General features: G+C 36.2%; 1 non-coding gene across 1 annotated transcript in view; it reads right to left on the reverse strand.

Annotated features, from left to right (window-relative positions):
* LOC105871193 (uncharacterized) overlaps nucleotides 1–23,243 on the reverse strand; it is an 869,222-nt gene that overhangs the window by 603,006 nt on the left and 242,973 nt on the right. The window contains exon 2 of the transcript XR_012922106.1: nucleotides 21,527–21,623. This is a non-coding gene — a transcript (uncharacterized LOC105871193). The remainder of the gene's footprint in view (nucleotides 1–21,526; nucleotides 21,624–23,243) is intronic.

Consider the following 23,243-nt stretch of genomic DNA (forward strand, 5'->3'; position numbering starts at 1 on the left):
AAATTAAGCAAACTACAAAAAATAAATTTTAAGATCTTGAGATTAAGACTAAAATTCATATCTAAAAACAAGGTTATAATTGCAAGGCTGTGGAAACAGCCCAAGTGCCCATCAATCCAAGAATGGATTAATAAAATGTGGTATATGTATACCATGGAGTACTATTCAGCTCTAAGAAACAATGGTGATATAGCACATCTTATATTTTTCTGGTTAGAGCTGGAACCCATACTACTAAGTGAAGTATCCTAGGAATGGAAAAACAAGCACCACATATATTCTCCAGCAAACTGGTATTAACTGAGTAGCACCTAAGTGGACACATATGTACTACAGTAATAGGGTATTGGGCAGGGGGGAGGGGGGCAGGCATATACATACATAATGAGTGAGATGTGCACCATCTGGGGAATGGTCATGCTGGAAACTCAGACTTGTGGGGGGAGGGGGAGAAAGGGCATTTATTGAAACCTTAAAAATCTGTACCCCCATAATATGCCGAAATAAAAAACAAACAAACAAACAAAAAAAAAAACAAAAAACAAGGTTATCTTGCTTGGAAGAAACTAATTTATAAATGTCTGATCTTTACCTCTTTCCATCAACATCTTTCTGAGAAGGTAGGTTTTTTTGTTGTTGTTGTTAATCTATTATTATTCTAAATGCAAATTAATCATGCTAGGCCTGCCTAAAACCATTCCATTCTCAGGACAAAGCCCCAAATCCTTTGAATGGCTCTTCATGACTTCTCTGCATCAACTTCAAAGTTGTCTATCCTTGCTCTGCACATTTTCACACCTTGTGCTGCAATGATGCCCAACAACTAGCAAGTCCACAAACACCATTTTCATTTCTGTGAACACACAGGATTCTTTGCCTTGAGTGTCCTTCGCTTACTTCTTTTACACCAGGAGTACCCCTTCCCCTGCCTGCTGTACTCTTCTCATCCTGCAGAATTTGCTTAGACCTCTACTCTCTTGAAACTTTGACTTGAATTCCTAAGGGAAGATTGTGTGGCCCTCCTCTGCTCCCATTTCACTTGGTGCTTGTTTCTGCAATGGTCCCTAGCACTGTGCTTGGCACAGAGTAGGGCTCAGTAAATATTTATTGAATATAATAGGGACTCTTGTAAGCCAGCTAAGACCTTGCATTTAAGACACCTTATCTCCAAGTAATCAACGAATGACATTGACTATTTGATGAGACTTCGGACAGAGGAAAACAACAGGATGTTAGAACTGCAAAGGATCTGAATCATATGATTCAATCCCCATTCGATCTTCTTCTAAGTCCCCTTGGAAACAAACCTATCTTTTATCTTTGTAACTCAGTATCTAAAATGATGCTGTTACGTAGTAGACACTTTAGAACCCATCAAGGAAGGAAGGGAGAGAGAATGGGAGGGAGAGAAAATTAGACTGGAGGAAAGAATTTTAAACTCCTATTGTTAATCAGATTTAGGACTAGGCTTCCCAGTCCAGATTTAGGACTGACCACTAGCTTGGTGTTCATCCAGGGAGGCTCATGTACAGTGTATAGCTGACTTTGGGATTAGTCAATCAATCACCTGTGAGAAGAGAGAGGTTTCTTGGCAATATTAGTGCATTGCTTTTCATTATATGTTATTTTAGATTCAGAACACTGCTGTCATAGGAATGTAGGCAATTAAATATTTTCCACATGACCCATTCCCTCTTCTCGCAGAACACAGGTTGTTTAGTAACACCATGGAGGAAAAAAAACCCAAAACTGGAATTTCATTTTTCATGATAAATTAGATATTTGGTGATTTAGATTAAACTTGCAGTGGCAAATAAACTGAGACAATGTCCCCAGATGTATACTTTATGGTATGGATGTCAGGTTCTTTTCAGTTAGTTTTCAAAATGACTTTCAAATATGTAACACCATTATTTCAGATTAAATGACAGTTTTGAGCATGTGAAAACCCTAACCAGCATTTATAGGAGTTAGAGACACTAATATAAAAGAGTGAATAACCACGCCATGCTTAATTTGCAGTTCTTTTCCATTTCCCTACAGACAGCTCAGTGTCTCTTTGCTGTTTAGGAGCTTGTTTTACAACTCCACTGTGAGCATTTCTGCCTCCATTTAGACAGGTACAATCCATTTTGTCTGCTACTGAGTTAGTCAGGGAAAGATCAGTTGGCCTCTCTCTCTCTCTCTCTCAACCTCTCTCTTTCTCTCTCTCTCTCTCAACCTCTCTCTCTCTCTCTCAACCTCTCTCTCTCTCTCTCTCTCTCTCTCTCTCTCTCTCTCTCTCTCTCTCTCTCTCTCTCTCTCTCTCTCTCTCTCTCTCTTTCCCTTGGAGACAGGGTCTTACTCTGTTGCCCAGACTAGGATGCAGTGGTGTGATTATACTCCATTTCAACCTCCAACTCCTGGGCTCAAGTAATCCTCCTGTCTCAGCCTCCTAAGTAACTAGGACTACAGATGCATGCCACCAAACCAGGATATTTTTTTTTTTTAATTTTTGTAAAGATAGGGTCTCACTATAGCTGGCTTTGTACATCTGGCCTCAAGCAATTCTCCCACCAGAGCCTCCCAAAGTGCCGGGATTACAGGAATGAGCCATCACACCCAACCCTAACTTTTCTTCTCATAAAAGTATACTGCTGTAATCTGGGGCTTTACTTTAGATGTTTGTGCTTAACTGCATCATGTTTTATCAGTGGCCATATATTTCACATGGTAAATTAAAGAAAAATGTCTTGTCAGAGGCATGGTACAGTAAAAATGGCTTTCCACTTATTTGACTCAAAGGGTAGGTTAAAAAATATAGGGTTGGAATTTAAGCTATTAGAAAGCATATAGTATTTGTCAATGACTCCAAAATATATTTGTGTTGAGGCAATACTTACAAATGATGCAAATATATATCAAATGGGTGCTTTAAAATAAAAGGTGGGGGGGGGATCTGGAAACATGACTAATTTTCATTAAGCAAAAATGCATTAGATTCAAGATGTATTTATGAGAATGCACTTTTTTTTTATGCAGTCTATCAGTCTTTTTTTTTTTTCCTTTAATTTATGATGTAGCCTAGTTCCCTGGGCTTATCATTTTAACCTTCCTTTCTGATAGCCTTTTTTGCTCTATCCCTTGTCCATCTGATCCACCATTGGAGATAAATTTCCATCCTACACTAATCCAACTATCCACATTTTCCATTCCATCACTGGGAACAGTAGCTATTATTTATTTTCTACACCATTTATGACTCTGCTAAGGCTCATTACAGACATTATCTTATTCAGTACTCAGAGAAATTCAATGACATGGGTACTTTCAAATTTTTGCCACCATTAAGAACTTCCTGAGTTCTAGAATATTTCCTCTAGGACTTGTCTAACAAGCTTCTCAAAGGTAATCTTTCTCTAACTAAGCCCGTGCCTCCTCCGATATTATCATTGTCTAAGTCGAGAAACTGGACTCACTCTAATTTCCTCCTTCTCCTTCCTGCCCAACATCAAATTATAAAATTTTATCATTTACCACCTATATTTATCAAATCTATTACTTTCCATTTTCATTCCTACTCCTTTACTTTAGGCTCTAATTATTACTATTACTCTTGCACACAATTTAAATATTCTGCTACAAAGTTTATTTGCCTTCAGTTACCAATTTTTAATCTATTTTCCATACTACTGCCAGAAGGATCTTCCTAAAATATTCTTAACATGTAACTGTCTTGTTTCACTGGCTTCTTTAAAATCCTCAGTTTATACCCAAACTCTTTTGCAAGGTTTAAAAGACTCTCTCTCTTTTTTCTTTTATTTCAGGATATTATGAAGGTAAAAACATTTAGGTTACATTTTGTGTTTTTGCCTTACCCGGGCAAGGATGAGAGGCATGTTCTTCCCCTCTATGATGCTCCATTAGTTGTCCATTAGTTGTGAGTTTACCCCTATTACTACTGTGTGAGCACCATAGTGTTAATCAGTCCATGCCAATTTGGTGGCGAGTACATGTAGAGTGTATTCTTCTGATCTTTTGATATCTCACTTCAGATAATGGGCTCAAGCTCTATCCAGGAAGATATAAGAGGTGCTAGATCACTGTCATTTCTTATTATTGAGTAATATTCCATTGTATACATATACCAAATTTTAATAACCCACTCATGAATTCATGGGTACTTGGGTTGCTTCCACATCCTTGCAATAGTGAATTGTGCTGCCATAAACATTTGGGTGAAGATATCTTTATTATAGAATGTCTTTTGCTCTTTTAGGTAGATGCCTAATAGTTCTATTGCTGGATCAAATGGTATTTCTATTTTTAGCTCTTTGAGGTATCTCCAAATTCTTTTCCACAGAGGTTGCACTAATCTGCAGTCCCACCAACAGTGTAAGAGTGTTCCTGTCTCTCCACATCCTCGCCAACATTTGTTGTTTTGGGATTTTTTGATAGAGACCAGACTCCCTAGGGTTAGGTGATATCTCATTGTGGTTTTGATTTGCATTTCTCTAATGATTAGAGATGTTAAGCATTTTTTTTATATGTTTGCTGGCCATTATTCTGTCTTCTTTTGAAGAGTTTCTGTCATTTCCTTTGCCCATTTATTGATGGGGTTGTTTGATTTTTTTCTTGTTGATTTTTTTTTAAGTTCTAGATAGATTCTTATTATCAGCCCTTTATCAGATGTGTAGAGGGCAAATATTTTCTCCCATTCTGTAGGCTGTCTATTTGCTCTAATGATAGTTTCCTTGGCTGTGAAAAAGCTTTTTAATTTGATCAGATCTCATTTATTTATAATTGTTGCTGTGGTGATTGTTTTTGGGGTCTTCTTCAAAAATTATTTGCCTAGGCTAATGTCTGAAAAGGTCTTCCCAACATCTTCTTTTAAGGTTTCATGCTTTAGGTTTAAGTGTGTTATCCATGCTGAATTGATTTTTGTGAGATGTGAAAGGTGAGAGGTGGGGATCCAGTTATAATCTTCTGCATGCAGCTATGCAGTGTTCCCAGCACCATTTATTGAAAAGAGAGTATTTTCCACAGTGTATATTTTTGTCTATTTTGTCAAAGATTAGATTATCATATGCGGATGGTTTCATCTCTGGATTCTCAGTTCTGTTCCAAAGGTCTATGTCTTTCTTCTTGTGCCAATCCGAGGCTGTTTTAATTACTATAGCCTTGTAGTACGGCTTTAAATCTGGTAGACTGATAATGCCCAGTTTGTTCTTTTTACTTAAGATTGCTTTGGCTATACAAGGTCTTCTGACTCTTTTTAACCCTGTCTCTGTCCTCCTTGTTCACCAATTGCATTAGAACTCTTTACTAACCTATCAATAACCATTTCTAAAGATATTTCTTAATGTTAATGAATTTTGTTCCCTTTGTTTACATACACTGGGGAAGAGGAGAAGACAATATAGGACATGTTACCTGGGACAGAAATCTGATGAGCATAAAGGGCAGGTCCACCATCAGGCACCCAAGATTTTATAGGTGTGTAAGTTGTCAGAATCAAAATGGAGTCACTAATGTTTAAACAAACAAAACAAAGTCTGACAATATTTGAGTCCTGAAAGGCCATGAAGAGAGGTTTCTCACAATTACAGGGCTGATAACAAAAAAGACTCTGGAAAAACCACAATCTTGCATAAAGGCCATCACAACCTTACACATAAAATTATTTCTGCAAGGACATCTTCTCATTTGCGTAGCCAATCTTGAACTGGCCTCAACCTTGTTATTAATCTTTGTAGTGATACAAAAATCAATAATTATTTTAAAACAACTATGTAATCATCATTTTCCCTTTAAAAATCTTTGTCTTATTTTCCCTCTCTGAATATGCCTATAGTTTACTATAGCATGCATATTCTCACTGGAATGTTCTATTCCAAAAATATTTTCCTTTAGAAAGCCCCACCCCTCTGTTATTTAGGTTGACATAGGATGTGGAAATCCTTTGTGGGAGGGGTTGGGGCTTGGGGGTGGGAACCGGGAGGAGGAGGGCAGAACTTCTTCACCAATGAAAATACTGTGGAGAAAAATAGATTCAGCTATCTGAAAATGCCAACTCTTTCAATAAAGAGTTGAATTTAGGTGCTGAAACCTGTTTTATTTCTTTTTGAATCATTTTGGCCCACACATGACTTTCAATTCCTATTAGATTGTTTTGTGCTGATCAACATGGCTGTCTTTCAAAATGACACTATCCTTCAGCAAAACAGAACCAAAGGCAATATGCCCAGATAGTGGCAGTCATTTGTAAATAGATGAGCTAATGAGTTTCTTAGAAAGAGCCTGTAAATGACTAATGTGGGCTAGGAGGGCCCATCACATAAATGCCAACTTCTGTGAATCCTCTTTAATTGACTTTGATTGACAAGTTTACTAATAACTTTGATGTCAAGGGCTTATGTCTTTTCCATTCTGCAACAAGCCCTAAACAACTTCATACTGAGTATGACAAAAATGAAACTTTCTCGTTTAAAGGATAAGGAAATATTTTCAATCACTAATCACTATAAAATTCAGATATCTTTTATTCCAGATATTTGTATTTGGTATTTCAGTATACTCTTTCATACATTTAAAAAATCTCCTATAACTTTGTTCTTTGCAGCAAACAAAGGGATAAAAAGGTAAAACAACAAAAGTAAGACAATGAGTGTTCAATTTATTTTGAATTCAATTTAAAGTTTACAGCATGATATTTGTATGTCTTAATCTAAAATTGCTTCAATTTCCTCCATGTTTGTGCAAAGGGTGATTCAATTTCAGATTAATTCAGAATGCCTTGGTAATACAGCTATTGCCTGCTGGAGAAATCCATCATGATAACAACGCTGTCCATTTAAAGTGGAATATTCTCTGTTTTCTGATATCTGAGGTCTGATACTGGTTTTGATTTTGCCAAAGACTTATACTATGGCTTTATAATTAATTTCTTTAAGAGAAATCATGTCAAAATCCAAAAGAATGATATTCCTCAATAGTGGTATTTAACTTTTATTTTTAAAATACTTTCTTTTAAAGATTAGACACAAAAAAATACAAAAGAAGATATGTACATATTTTTGACCTACAAATTCCTGAGAGACATTTTCAGCAACTGATATTAAGAAAGGGATTAATATATTATAGGTAATAAAATATCTTTTTAGATATACTAATTTTTTAAATTATGAGGACATTACATTAAACTGGGATAACTGCATGCCACATTTTTAAAAAATCCTTATTATTAATAAGGATTTATAATAATCCTTATTATTAATAAACATGAAACTGACAAACCATTCTATGCTTAAAAATGCTCCTGGTGCAATACCCTATTACATAACCTGTTTCTTCTTATTATTCTGTTTTGTGATTCTCCTATAGTTAAGATATAGAAAAAGACCTGGATTGGGAGAGTAGGACAGAAGCTATATAAAATTTAATGCAATAATGACAAATCTTGATGCATACAAAAATGGGAATTTTTTTTCAATCTGTATACAAATAGAAATACTTAAAATCTAAATATTTTCATATAGTGATTGGTAGTCAAAATATGCATTGTTAGAACTCTGCTCTTTTTTTTTCAGTAAAAAAGCAACTATATCTAAACCAACTTGTCTAATAAATACACCTTCTGAAGTCATAAGGAGATTAAATATAATGTGCTTGTTAACAAAACAAATCAGAACTATAGTCTTAAATTCTTTGAAAGATATTTCTTACTGTTAAGCCTGATTATTCTACAATTTATTTTGTTAGAAATGAAAATATTTGACCCTTGTTAGAAGACATACTGCTAAAATAAGCTCAACCTGAAATGCAAAACAAAAACAAAAACTATTGTTATATAAGAAAAGAGGGACAGCTAGATTTTGTTAAGAAAACAAACAAATAAGAACTATGTTCTACTAACTAATTAAAAGGTACTAAAATAGAATCCTATTAGAAGAGACGAGTATTTTGTTCTACAAAGATAGCAAAGGGGAAAAAAGCAAGGAACTCAACATGAATAAGGTTAATATAACATGAAAATATTAAGATCTGGACATTTCTTTTATGGTTCAGTCTCTTTAATTATTCACAAGTAAATTTTCACAATTATTATCTATTATTAACTTTCACGTGCAAACTCAATGAAATCATTAGGAAATCGATTTGTCATGATATGAAAAGAATGCCATTCAAGACAGCCTTATGTTCATATATTTTTTTTCTAATAAGTTAGTAGTCAGTATAAAAAGCCTATATATGTGTATTCAAAAGAAAGACACTTTGATGAGGGTGTTGTGGTATGCTGAGAACATAGTCTTGTGAAAAGTCACTGATCCATGTGGGAACAGATGATAGTGATGCTGATGAAAATAGTCATGACTCAAGTGAATATAATGGCTTTGCTTATTTAAACCATGTAAATAACCCTCTGAAGAGGGCAGCACACATATCATCATCACTTAATGGACAATGAAACTGAAGCCCAGAGAACTATACTGGAATAATATTGAATTTGCTACCAGATGGAGAGCCAGTAATTTTTCTGTTTGACCTAATTTTCTTAATCTGTATAATGAGATAATAATAATTTGCATTAAGAGTTATTAAGGGTATTAATAAAATAATGTACATATGGGGCTTCAAACACTACCTGGCATATGGCAAGTAGTCAGTCACATTTGAACCCATTGTATTAATATTAGTCAACTTGAGCTGGTATAACAAAATATCACAGACTAGGTGGCTAAAACAACATTAATTTATTTTCTCACAGTTCTAGAGGTTGTAAGTTTAAGATCTGGGGGCCATGGGGGTTGGTTTCTGGTGAGGCTTGGCCTGGCTTGCAGAGGGCTGATTTCTTGCTGTGTCTTCACGTGGCATTTCCTCTGTGTGCATGCACTTTTGGTGTCTCTTCCTCTTCTTATAAAAACACCAGCAGTATTGGATCATGATCCCACCTTTATGATTTCATTTAACTTTAATTATCTTCTTAAAGGTACTATCTCTAAATATAATAACACTGGGTGGCTAGGGCTTCAATATATAAACTGGGGGGGGGGCGCATAATTCAGTCCATAATATTCTACTCTCTGGTCATCCAAGATTCATGTCCTTCTGGCATGCAAAATATATTCACCTCAACTCAACAGTACCAAAAGTCTTAACCCAGCCCAGCATCAGTTCCAAGTCCAAAGTTTATCTCAGGGTATCTTATTTGTGGGAAGACTCAAGGTAATTCATTCAGAGGCATTTCTCCCCAGCTGTGAAACAGTGAAATCAGACAAGTTTTGTGCTTCCAAAATAAAATAAGAGGACAGGCATAGAATAGACATTATTGTTCCAAAGGAGAGAAATTGGAAAATAGGAAGGGATGACAGGTCTCAAGAAAATACAAGACCTAGAAGGGCAAATTCCATTAGATCGCAAGGTTTAAGAGAATAATCCTCTTTGGCTTGATGCTTTCTCCTCCAGTCTCAACAGGGTGGCAGCCCCTCCTTCTAGGCCCATTGGGGCAGTGGCCCCACCTCTCAGTCATTGGTGGGGGCCTTGCCCCTGGTGTACTGAGGAAGGGCAGACTGGCCCTCTGAAAACAAGGATGTGGCCTCAGCCTCTAAAACTGAGAATCAGGCAGCCTTGCCTCCTGGCTTGTGAACCCTGGTTCTCTGGTGGCAGTGGCAGACCCACTAATTTCTGAATTTCTGTTTGGATCATTTTTCCCCTTTTGAAGGATAAGGTATGCTTGCAGCCAGATAGCCAGATAGCTTTATTGTACCATTCTATAGAATCCTAGAATTCTGAACGCCTTCCTTCATTATGTCCCATCTAGTACAAACTGGAAGGATCTCTGCTAGTGTATTCTATCTCTTACTTCTGCTAAGGTGTCTGACTAAATTAATGAGTAATCTCTTTATGAGTGATTAACCAGTGACAGTCTTGGTGTTCTATCCAGAAGGTGCTTTCTCATTTTTAGTAATATGGATAGGCTTGGAATCTTTCAAATCTTTCCTTTCTGTTTCCTTTTTGCTTAACAATACCTTTTTCAATTTATCTCTCTCCTCTTGTATTTTATTATAGGTAGTATATATTATATCTAGTCACACACTGCATAAAGACATTTCTATCAGCAAACCACATGTGCAACTGTGGTCCCAAAAGATTATAATGGAGCTGAAAAATCCCTGTCACCTAATAATGTCATGGCTGCTTTCTGAGCACAATGATTATCTATGTTTAGATACACAAATGCTTACCACTGTGTTACAACTGCCTATAGTATTTAGTACAGTAACATGCTGTAGAGGTTTGTAGCCTAGGAGCAGCAGGCTATACCATATCGCCTAGGCAGTACAGCCAAGGCTATAACATCTGGGTCTGGGTAAGTACACTCCATGATGTTCACACGACAAACTCAGCTACTAATGTGTTGCTTTCATTGGTAATGCATGACAGTACTATGAATATAATACACGTTCTACTATTTCTCATATCCATGACTTTGCCACTATGTTTTCCTGGACTATGTCAAGAGACCTCAAACAGAAATTTAACCACCAAGTAGGGACTGTATAATAGCAGGACTCCATGCTTTGTCCTATTAATTAAGTGCAATGTATTTTCAAAGTTAATAAACTTTGCTTTCTTTTATTACTTTCCTGGATGCATTTTATTTCTGACAATTCTATCTACATAGCTTTATCTGTTTTATAGCTCCCTGGGAATATATAAAGTGGTGAAAGAATGACATGGGGGTGAATGAGGAGGAGTACTTTATGGTCTGCACTTAGTGCTGATGGTGAAGAAGTGACAGAGAGAGAGAGAGCATCCACTCTTTTCTTCTGCTAGGATCTAACTCAACAAGCTCTTACTCCATCTACCCGTGAGGCTGGCGTCATTGTTCTTCCCCAGACCTCTACCTCTTGTATTTATAAGGCCTCTATTTCCCAGATATACAAATGAACTTCCTGTTTCTTTCACATCCCTCAGCTGCCAAAGTTTTTCATATACTTGACCACGGGTTTAAGGCTACCCCAAAATTCTCTCCTTTGCTTAAAAATACTCATATTTCCAGATCCAGAATAAATGCACTTCCTCTATGTGATCTTTCCTAATATCTCTAGGAAGACATATATATATCACTCCTCTTACTATACCTTCAAAGAATTGTAACTATGATAATATAGTTAGGTATTGGTTACAGGCTTGCTTCTTTCACCCACATGCAAGGGCTTGAGAGAATTGGTTCTATTTTACTAAATTCTCTATATCCAAGGCTATGTAAAGTGTCTGGTATATAGAAAGTACCTGATAAATGTGCATGGGATAAATGAATGAATGACTGTAGTGCATTTCTGTCCCACACTCTGGAATTCTCTCTCACTCAAAAGGTTGTCTTTACTTTTATTAAGACCTATGGTCAACCCAAGTGTCTGTCAATTCATGACACTCGTATATGTTTACAATGGAATACTACTCAATTCTAAGAAACGACAGCGAGCTAGCACCACTTATATTATCCTGGATTGAGCTTAAGCCCATTATCCAAAGTGAGGTGACACAAGATCAGAATAATGGATTCCATATATACTTGTCATCAAATTGGTACTGACTGATAAACACTATGGTCCTCAAAGGGTAGTGATGTTCACCAGGGATTCCAGAGTTGGGGGGGACAGTCCCACATCTGAGGGATGTGGTGAACATTGTGGTGGGGAAGGGCATACCTCTAACCTTTGCTAGGGAGAGGCAAAGATATAAAATGTAACCAAAATGTTAAGGAAAAAAAACATTTGTCACATGTGGGGCAGGTGGGAGGGGGGAGGAGGGGATGGGTGTATATATATATATATATGGGTGTATATATATATATATGGGTGTATATATATATATATATATATACACAGACATATACACACACATAGTGAGTGTGATTCACACTATATATATACACACACACACATATATATATATATATATATATATATATATATATATAGTGAGTCTGGGGGATGGACATGCTTGAAGCTCTGCCTTGAGGGGGGAGGGGAGACAAGGGCAATGTATGTAACCTTAATGATTGTACCCCCATAAGATTCTGAAATAAAAAAATAAAAAATAAAAACAAGGCAAATATATAATTAGTATTTTAACAATAACTTGAGATTGCTATAATAGACACTGTTAGAAGAAGAATTGAAGAATGCAGTCTAAAAATAAAGGCAAAATCATAAACACACACACACACACAAAAAGACCTATGGTCCTCTAGAACCCACTCTAGATTAAAAATCAGAATAAATAGACCAACATCTCTTTCAGTCTTTGTTATAATTAAGTTTTATTTTTATTAGTGAGGCACAGCACTCTTTGTGGCTGTGTTTAATTTGTCAATACTTGCAAACCTAATTAGCATTTTCACTCTGCATGAAAATATCAGTATAATTATAAATATCAATATGAAGTACTCTGTTGCATTTTATAATTTTTCCTTTGCCTTGCATGTGCCTCCACCTTTGGTCATCCTCTTCTCCTGTATACAATTATTGATGATTGCAATTCCCAAACATTCAATGTTGCCTGGCAGAGAGATTAGCTGTTCACCAAGCCTGTGTTTTCACCTTGCTGGACATACAGATTGGCTGTATTTTAGAGTCTCCGTGTGCTCTGTCAGGTGTGTTCTAGCCAATGGAGCATAGCTAGAACTCACTAGAAGTGTGATACCTCATTCCTGAGCCTGGCCGGCAAAAGCACCTATATGCCTTTTGCTTTCTCCTCTTCTACCAGCTTATGAAGCTAAACAGGGCAATTTTGTAAGTCACATTTTAAAAATGCCAAGTCCTGAGATGGAAGGAGCATAGCTCCTTGAATCTGCACTTGAATGAAAGTTGTCCATGTACCAGGCAAACTATTTTTTTTTTCTTTTTACATAATGACAAAAACCTAAAACTCTATTATTCTTAAGCTATTACACATCCTGGTGTTAGTTTGTTACCGAAGCTAGCATTATATTAACCAACACAGTTGTTTCACTTAGATTCTATCTCAAGACACTTCATAAGACTACAGTGGCTAATGGAATCATAAAACAGGACCTAAAACTTTGTATGTGTATGTGTGTAAGAAATAGAAATGAGGAAGGTAGTTTTGTGAATTTCTGGCTAGTGAATCTCATAACTGTGAAGGACTGCTGACAGGACTTCCATTACTGCAGATTGCCCTTATTTAACAGGCAGCTCTCATGCAGCTTGTGCTCCTGCTGCTTGCAAAACTTACTTTGAATATACAATGCCAATTATAGGGACTGAACACATCAAGATTTTGACAGGTGTCTAGAGAGTTATGCAATTAATTTTATTTATGCACCTTCCACTTTAAATGCCCCTGAAACGAAGAAAATTGACTAATGCATCTTAAAAGGAACACTCATATTTATCTCTTCACCCCAAATCACCATCACTCTTCCTCTCCACAAACACACACAAAGGAAAAAAAAAAGAAAGGGAAGGAAGGAAAGGAGGAAGGGAGGGATCCTCTTGAAAGAAAATAAGCTGATTCAGTAATAGAGTTCAGTATAGGATATACAATGGTAAAATTATCTTGAAAGTTCTAAAGCCAGTCATCATTAGTTGCAGAAAGCTACAAAAAGGCTTAGTGGCTGTGACCAGTGCTAGAGAAGGGTGAGAGGCTAACACTTCTTTTGAATTCTAGGACAGCAAAGCATTTATTAGCATCTAGATACATAGATTTAATTATGTTGCAATCACAATTTTACTGTCACTTTTGGTCAAAATTTAGAAGAAACAAGTTATACCTATTCCTTTCTCGATGATTGTGTGATATAACTTGGTGCAGCATATAATGACAATACCACAGGTGCCTCCTTGGCAGTTACTAATGATACTGTGCAATTAAATTATCTAATACTGTGGGATAAGACCCTTTTGCAACTAGGCAAATATTTATACATATAATAGTACAATTGTTCTTATGTTCTCAAGAAAAAATCTATAAATATTGACACTTTGCTTTCCACATTAGATTAAATCCTCTACTCATTTATTCATTCCTTTAACACATATGTCCCTCAAAGCTACTATACGCATTGAATTATTATTTTTATATAAACACAATGGCCTGTATAGTATCTACTGATTGCTTCAAAAACAAGTGGTAAAATCAGCTACAGAATAATAACTTTGCAAAATGCTTGGGGTGATATTAATTTTTAAAGGGTTGACACTAATGTTTGAGTTATCCAAAAGGCAAATATCAAACAACTTCAAGAATGATCCTGAAAATGCCTCAAGGTAGAAAGCCTGGATGGGGATTCCATACTTTCCATTATATATCCTCCTAGCCTCCCTCAGCAACTCCTTAGAGCAGTGGTCCTCAACTTTTTTGACACCAAGGACTCGTTTCATGGAAGACAATTTTTCCACAGCAGGAATGGGGGAGATGGTTTCAAGGTGATTCAAGCACATTAGATTTATTGTGCAGTCAAATCTCTCTGTTAATAATAATCTGTATTTGCAGCCACTCCTCAGCACTAGCATTACTGCCTCAGTTCCAACTCAAATAATCAGGTATTAGATTCTCATAAGGAGCATGCAACCTAGATCCCTCGTCATGCTCCTATGAGAATCTAATGCCTCTGCTGCTCTGACAGGAGGCGGAGCTTATGCAGTGACGTGAGTAATGGGGAGTGGCTATAAATAGGGATGAAGCTTCCTTCACTGGCTCACCACCACTCACCTCCTGCTGTGCGGCTAGTTCCTACCAGGACACAGACAGGTACCAGTCCATAGCCTGGGGATTAGGGACTGCAGCGCTAGAGAATCAACTATACTTGGGAGGAGGCCTTCCAATGTATTTTTCTTCTAAATAATTTTGAAATACATACACATACAAACACATATGTATACACTGCCACATTTTTTTTTAAAGAGAGAGGGTCACCCAGGCTAGAGTGCAGCGACACGATCATAGCTCATTACAACCTCAAACTCTCAGGCTCAAATGATCATCCTACTTCAGTCTCCAGAGTAGCTGTGATTACAGGTATGCCCCACCACACCTGGATGATTATTTTATTTTTTATAAAAACAGGGTCTTGCTATGTTGCTTAGGCTGATCTCAAACTCCTGGGTTCAAGTGATCCTCCTGCCTCAGCCTTTCAAAGTGCTGGGACTATAGGCGTGAGGCATCATGCCTGGGCCATTCCCAGAGTTTTTTAAAGTTAACATCAAAACCAAACTTTTGCTGGTATAAGTTGAAAGCATACAATTTCTGCATTATTATCTACTTTATATATGCTTTAACTACATGTTCTTTAAACTCTTGGGTGTATAGATATTTGAATCTTCCATTTTATAAAGCAGAGTCCAAAAGAAGATAAGGGTGAATGGAGAAAAACCTTAATCAAGTGGCAAACAACATGTAGATAAAGACAAAGCATTGCCATAAGTTTGCCACCTGAAAGAAATAAGGTACTCCTCCTTTATTTCTTCCTTAGGCTCCTTTGTTTTCCTCTCCTGGGACTGTCCTTATGGAAGCTACATTTTATTTTGACTCTTCCCGTTTCTGAGCCCCACTGAGGATTTTATCCTTCAGGGCAGCATACCATGGGAAGTAAGAACCAGAAGCATATCTTTGTCTTGTACAGTGAAAGAGGAGCTATTGTAGAAGGGAAGGTAAAAAAGTAGATATGGAAGACCATAAGTGGAACCTTATTTGGATCATTTTTAGGAAAAAGTGCATATGAAACCTGAAGATTTGCAGTTGTTTCCTTTAAAAACATCTGAATTTGTATATCATTTCTACCACAAAAGTTATAATGTAATTACTACTGAGAAGCAAGAGCTGAGAAGCAAGTGAAGTACGTTATGAGGAGGGGGAGTGGGGCAGGTGTACCAATTTATAAATTGTATTCAATTAAAGAAATCTCTGAGAACTAAAGAACTCTGCCACTAGAATGGCTGATTGCATGGACTATCATCACATCAGAAGTACCTGGGGATGAATCCCAGTCCCTCCGCTGCCCAGGCTAGTTGTGAAATTCTGATTCTGTCTCCTCATCTTTCCAGATTCAACTGAAATAGAATGCTCATGAAACATCTCCTGATCTTTGACCATTGCTCCCCTTCCAGTAAAATGAGCAATTTTCTTCTCTCTCCATGCCCTTAAGACTGAAGTTTTATACTATCACTGTATATTGAACAGTTGTAAGTACCTCCTTCTGTGTTGTTATTCTACCATCTTCAGATACTTACCCTTGTCTGCATAATACAAGACGGCTCACAAAGACATCCCATCCCACATCCATTTTCCAAGTTATTTAGGAAGAAGAGGAAGCATGAACCCCCTACACCTTTCAAGGATATGACCGGGACGTGGCATACACTCTTTTAGCTAACATCCCATTAGCTAGAATTTAGACACAAAGCCAAACCCAGATAGAAAGGAGATGGGAATATGAAAAAAAAAAAAAAATATATATATATATATATATATATATATATATATATATATATATATATATGTATATCTACATACACACACACATATAGAGATATTTATGTTTTTTGTTTTGGTTTTTAAAGTGTTTATATGACCAAGTATTTATCTAGGCTTAATGTCTGATAACTGATTTAACTGAATAATGTAATTTAAACAGTCACCAGAATTATTGACAATCAACAAGCACATTGATGAAAAACAACAGTAGAAGATACCTGAAACATTTATTCAGAAAATCTTTTCCTGAGTGGTTTTACAAAGCAGATGAAACAGGTCTGCTTTACGGATGCCTTTCAAAGACTAACTTGGCAGTTGATGGTGAATTAAGTGTTCAGGAGCTTAAACAAAACAAATGCAGGCTGATTGGTCCCATATGTGCTTATGCTGCTGACTGCCATAAAACAAAACCTTTCATGACTGGAAAATTGAATTATCCTAGGATTAGGAAGCAGCTGTACCAGTTTTATAATGCCTTGTGCCAGGATTGAGTCCTGGCCTTATCATTTCTATCATAACTTGTCAAGCCAGTAACTTCTATAGATCTATTTTTATTCATCTGTAGAATGGGGATACAAAAAACTGTGAAGGACTAGAATAATGATTTGATAAATTCATACATATGAAAACAACTGGTTATTAGAAGGGTTTCAATAAACACTAGCCAAATCAGAACAATAGTTATTGACTAGGCCAGTTTTTTTTTTTTTTTTTTTTTTTTTGTTCTGTCAACTTTTTATAAGTTCATGTAATCAAATTTTTGGCAAAGTTACTCTACTGCCAAATAAGTGTAGAGAATAATTATTGAATCTTGTTTCTGAGCTACTTGTCTTAATTGTTACAGAATAAAATTGTTCAATTTGACTTCTAACAATAAAGTTTCTGAATTAGACTGTGAAACTTAAAATTTTGAGGCCAAAAAATGTTAACCACTAGTTAGTGAAGTATACCAGAATTGCTCTGGTTCTGAATAATCATATTTAAAATGCAGATTCTTAGGACCCTACTCATCTTACTATAGGATCCCAAAAATAGTATCCTGTACCCTGTGTGTTTAATAATAGTTTTCCAGGTGATTGTAAATGCTTTAAAGCTTGAGAACTACTCACCTAGAGATGAAAATGTGAAAAAGCTATGATCAAGGCACACTGCCATACAGGTGATGTGTACAAACCTAAGGTAAAGATCTGTTTGTTGTCTTTGGCCTGAAAATAAGTGAGTAACATGCTTGTTTTCTGGTTAGGTACTTCTGCCACAGGTGAAGCTTCCTTTTACCTCCTCCCCCCAATCTGATGAGTCACTTCAATCTTTTGAACCAATTTTTTTCTTATTCTGGAAAACTCTAAGAAATTCTTGATGGATATATGTGTATATATGGAGGATCACACGTTACAAACACCATTAGCAGATTTAGAGATATGCATGTCATATAAGATCATCAGTAATGTTCTAAGCAGATGATTTACACATAATCTTTTGTAATCCTTAAAAATGTAAGCAATGTAGCTGTTATCCTCATATTACAATTAGAATAGTGAGGATAAAAGAGATCACTAGCTTAGAGTCAGTAAGACAGGAAGCAAATATAGGGTTATTACAAAGAAAAAGCATAGAGAAATGTGGCCCTAAGCAGAGAGAATTCTATCCCTGAGAAACAATTTTTTAACTCACCCCAAAGCTGGATGTAAAGGGGGAATTTGAGAATGTTTTGTTAAGAGCTTATGTCCAAATTCAAGACTCTAGAATTTAAAAGTAATACAGCATAGGAGGGACATGGGCATTTATCCAGGTGTCCTCAGAATGAAAACTAATTGAAAATAGGTTTAGTAAAGAAAGGCCTAGATTCCCTTCCTGTGCTACTCTGGGGGAAGGCTTTGTCTACTGATGTTGGTGATTCCAGCCCAATATTTTCATTGCATTCATTAATATTATAGGCTTTAACTCTACCATAAAAAAAGTGAAAACACACATTGGAATCTGGAGATGATTGAAGACTCTGCCTCTGAAACTGACATTGAAAGTTGACTTCCACCCCTCCATTTCACAACACAGAAAGTACAATGTAATATTCAACTGCAAGCATGCTATCTGCTCCCACAGAAGTGCTGCTGATTATCGCCAATATAGAAGCAAAACTTTGTAAGCACAACTTACACTGAGAGAATGCTTGACAGCCTCCTAAGGTGTCACTACTGAATAACCTAAAAAAATCTGACTCCCTGGCACAGAGTGGATATCTGGTTTGTGATCACTAGGGCATATTTGTTTGAATTATTTTTAGGTGAGATAGTTAGATTTACTAAAACCAATGGTACTGCTGAGTCCCAAGAGCAAAAGAGCCTGTGTTCTGCCACTTATAAACAAATGTCCCTAAAGTGTACTGGAAGTCTAAAGGCTTTAATCAGCAATCCACAATTGCCCCAAACAAATGTTTTCAACATAAGAAGATAGATAGATAGATAGATAGATAGATAGATAGATAGATAGATAGATAGATAGATAGATATACATACATATTCTGTCCAGAAAGTATCCAGCCATTGTTACTTTAAGGATAACAGCTGGTGGTGCAACATGGATGTAACCTGGCAGCCAAGGCAAGTTGACTGCAATGCTCATGTGTGAACAATGACAACTTCATTGTACTAATCAGTGGGGTGCTGAACGCAACTATTGAGTGAGCATGTTTACTGTGTGGCCATCACATTCAAAATGAGTGAGTAGAGCAACGAATCTGCGTTGAATTTTGCACTAAACTTGAACATTCCTCTGTGTAAACTATTAAGATGATTCAGAAGGTTTTCAGGGATGATACAATGAGTGCAGCCCAAATAAAAGTATGGCACAAATGCTTCAAAGATGGTTGAGAATCTGTTGAAAGTAATCCACAATTGGAAGGCTTGCAACAAGCAGAACACCTGAGATTGTTGAATGTATAGGGGCTGCAATCAACAAAGATCAGCAACTGACAGTGCAAGAACTAGAAGCTGATCTGGGGATTCCAAAAATGGTGTCCAAGATCTTGAGGCAGGATCTTGTTGTGGTTAAATATACTCCATGGCTTCTGCTACCAGAGCAGATGGAACATTGTGCTGCATTTGCTAATGACTTCCTTCGTACTGTTACCAATGAACTAGATTTCCTCAAGAAGGTCATCACTAGAGATGAATTGTGGGTCTATAGTTGTGATGCAAAAATGAAGGCTCAGTTATCCCAATGGTGGTCGCCTGATTCTCCACTCCCAAAGAAGGAGCAGCAAAGTCGCAGCAAAAACAAGGCCATGTTAACTGTGTTTCTTGACTGGGAAGGTATTGTCCATCACAATTACACTCCTCCAGGCTAAACAATTAATAAGGAGTACCATCTCAATGTTTTTTGGTCGACAGATGCAATGCCACAGAAACAGCCGCAGCTAAGGACAACTGGTGACCGGCAGCTTCATCACAACAATGTGCTTGCCCATGCATCACGTCTGGTGCAGAGTTTTTTGGCAAAACATAAAATCACACAGGTGAATCAACCCCCCTCAGCCTAGATTTGAAACCCTATGACTTCTGGCTTTTCCCAAAACTAAAATCACCTTTGAAAGGAAAGAAATTTCAGACTGTCAATGACATTCAGGAAAATATGGCACAGCTGATTGCACTGCGATTCCAAAAAAGGATTTTGCAAAGCTTTTTGAACAGTGGAAGAGATGCTAGGAGAACCATGTGAGGTCCCAAGTGCCTTCTTTGAAGCAGACTGAGGAGTCATTGTCCTATGTACAATATATTTTGTATCTTGTAGCTTCGTCATTAAAGATCTCTATTTTTCATATTACATGGCTGTATACTTTCGAGACAGACCTCACATATATGATCAAGCTTAACTTTCCATAATGTTGAATGGAGAGAATCTTTCAGATAAACATTAATCACAAATCTTCATAGATAGAGCTATAACAAAATAGTAGCTTATATTTTAATAGCTTTTAGATTATATGCTCTTTGAAATGGCTCTTATTTATTGAATATTTACAGTGTGCTAGGCAGAATGATAGGTACCTTTCATATATTATCTCTTATTTCAATGGAGTCTTGCAAAAATTTCATGGCACAGGTAACAAGAAAAGGAAATTGGACTGTTTAAGTTACTTGCTCAAGGTTATATACCAATTAGCCATAAAGGAAAGATTAATACTAGTTCCATTAAACCATGTCAGCATCCATGACAGGGTATTTGTATAGAGGAAGGCTATAGATTTTCATCTTATAGCAAAGATGAGTGAGAAAATTATACCATACATTTTTCAATGTCAGTATTTCTATAAATTTCAATTTCTTCTGTAACACCACCATCTACGTAACCAGTCAAAGATATATAGAAATAATTCTCTCTTTAAGAGTAGTAAAATATAAAGGAAATTCTTTTACTTTGATTTTCCATCTGAGGAAAGGCCATTATGACTCTTTTCTAAATGACAGGTTAAAACTTGAGGTTGTTGCCCACAACCTATGTTAATGTTTTGGCTCCTCACCTATCACAACTGCTAGAGGCAGCACACTAGTGATAGAGTAGCACTTACACTCAAATTGCTCTTGTGCCATTTATTGGCTGCATGATCTTGGATAAGGTTTCAATTTCTCTGAACTTCTGTTTCCATATCTGTACTGTGGGAATAATAATACCTACCTCCTGAGGCTGTTAGGATAACTTATTGGCTAACATAAATAATGCACATACACATAATGGGAAATGAATGACAAATTTGAGTCCCCCACTGTGCTCTATTCTACTTCAAGAGCCAGAAAATAATCACTGCAAAATAATAAAGAGGTTTTGTTGTTGTTGTTGTTGTTGTTGTTGTTGTTTTAAATCTCAAACTCCTGTACTGGGTAATAAACCTTCATAATTTGTATTTCATTATATGTTCATAAGAAGAAAAGATATTTTATATATATATATGTATATATATATATATATACACATTATATATACATACACACATGTGTATGTCTCATTACATTCTTCAAGAGGCAACATATTAAGAATCATTTCCTCTTACCACAACATGAAGCACTTTCAATGCAGATGCTCCAACTTCATTTGGGATACTTCACATATAAGGATTCTACATCTTGAAACCATCTCCAGTGGATTTCCTAAATGAAATGAAACAAAAACTCTTGGGAACATGGGAAAAAACAACAAAAAAACCACCTTAGCTACTTCCAATAGTGCTCATCTCAAATTCCTCATGTTGTTTTCCAGCTATCTGCTTTTCCTCTAATGGAAAAAAAAATTGCAAATGTGTTTTCAGGCTTCAGATTCACAATTCAAATGGATATATCCACCCCTGTTAACAGTATTGCTTGCATTTTCAGATAATGCACTTTATTATATGTGTTTTTGTAAATCAAGATGTATTCTTAAATAGATATTAAAAAATAATAATTAGGGTATAAAACAACTTCCACATCTAATTGAGTAATTATAATCAATCTGTTACAAAATAAATGAACTATATATCGTAATATCATATAGATGATGATAGAAAGTACGAAAGCAATGAATTTGTAGTTAGCATGTTAGAGAAAGAAAAATAATTTGAAAATATAGCTTTTTTATTTTTAAGATGCTTGTGGATGGCCTAAAAGATGAGGTAATGAAACTATCATATGACAGTGGAACATATTTATCTATTTCCATTAATAACTATAATTATAATAAAATATATTACTCTGTAGATACATGTTCTAGCATTGACAATTTTGCAAATTGAAAGCTCATTCATGTATTTGCAAAGTAGAGTGCTATGTTGCAATGTTCTTAGACGCCTCTCTCTGTCTCTCTCACATGTACGTGCACAGTCATACACATACACACAGCACTTAAGAGCCAAATTCATTGCAAGAAATTATACTGCAATCACATAAAATACAATGAATTCATCAGCCTAGGTCTATACCCTTTAATAACTATTTCGTTTTCATTACAATAGAATCTTCTGCAAAATAATTAAATAAAATCCTGGTTATGCAAATCACAGTATTGAAAACACTGAACACCTCATTGTGTAAAACATCTCAAGCTTAAGGAGACATGTCATAGTGATCAAGTTTAAATTAGTCACTTTAGAAGAAATTGTTGCTTCACTCTCCTGGTGGCTTCCTGGATTTCTCTTTCTGTAAAAACAGTAATTACAATGGTACTAGATGGCACAAGTGGGTCTTTCTTCTCAGAAATTAGATATGAAAGAGTCCACTGGCTTCATTAAATAATATTGACATCTCAAGATCTCTCATAAGTTCACTTCAGGTACAGATTGGAGCAAAGAATGTTGCTTTAATTTCCCTATCAATAGAAACCACGTAAGAATTTTGTGTTTTTAGTGTATTTTCTCTTTAGCCCTGAACCTATGCTTCTACATTTTCCTTTGGGTCCAAGGGTCTCTGACAATATTTCTTACAAATATCTATTAGGGAAGTGTGTGGGCATGTCATAGAACATGGAGAACCACACAGAGGGTGGCAGCAGAGATAGTGGATAGGCAGTGACAGTTTAGTACAAAGATGGCAAACCAAAGCCTCATCTGACTTTATTCCTAGAGTTAAAACAATGGCTTAATATCTATCTAAATATTTCAGTGGTTAAGAGTATATATTTTGGCAACAGAAAGACCAGTGTTCAAATCTGGACTCAACCACTTTCCAGCTGTTCTGTCTTAGTTTCTTCATCTATAAAATGGATCTAACGACACTGTGATACACAGCTTTAAAAAT

Source organism: Microcebus murinus, chromosome 12 (assembly GCF_040939455.1).
Source record: "Microcebus murinus isolate Inina chromosome 12, M.murinus_Inina_mat1.0, whole genome shotgun sequence".
Classification (NCBI taxonomy): Eukaryota; Metazoa; Chordata; class Mammalia; order Primates; family Cheirogaleidae; genus Microcebus; species Microcebus murinus.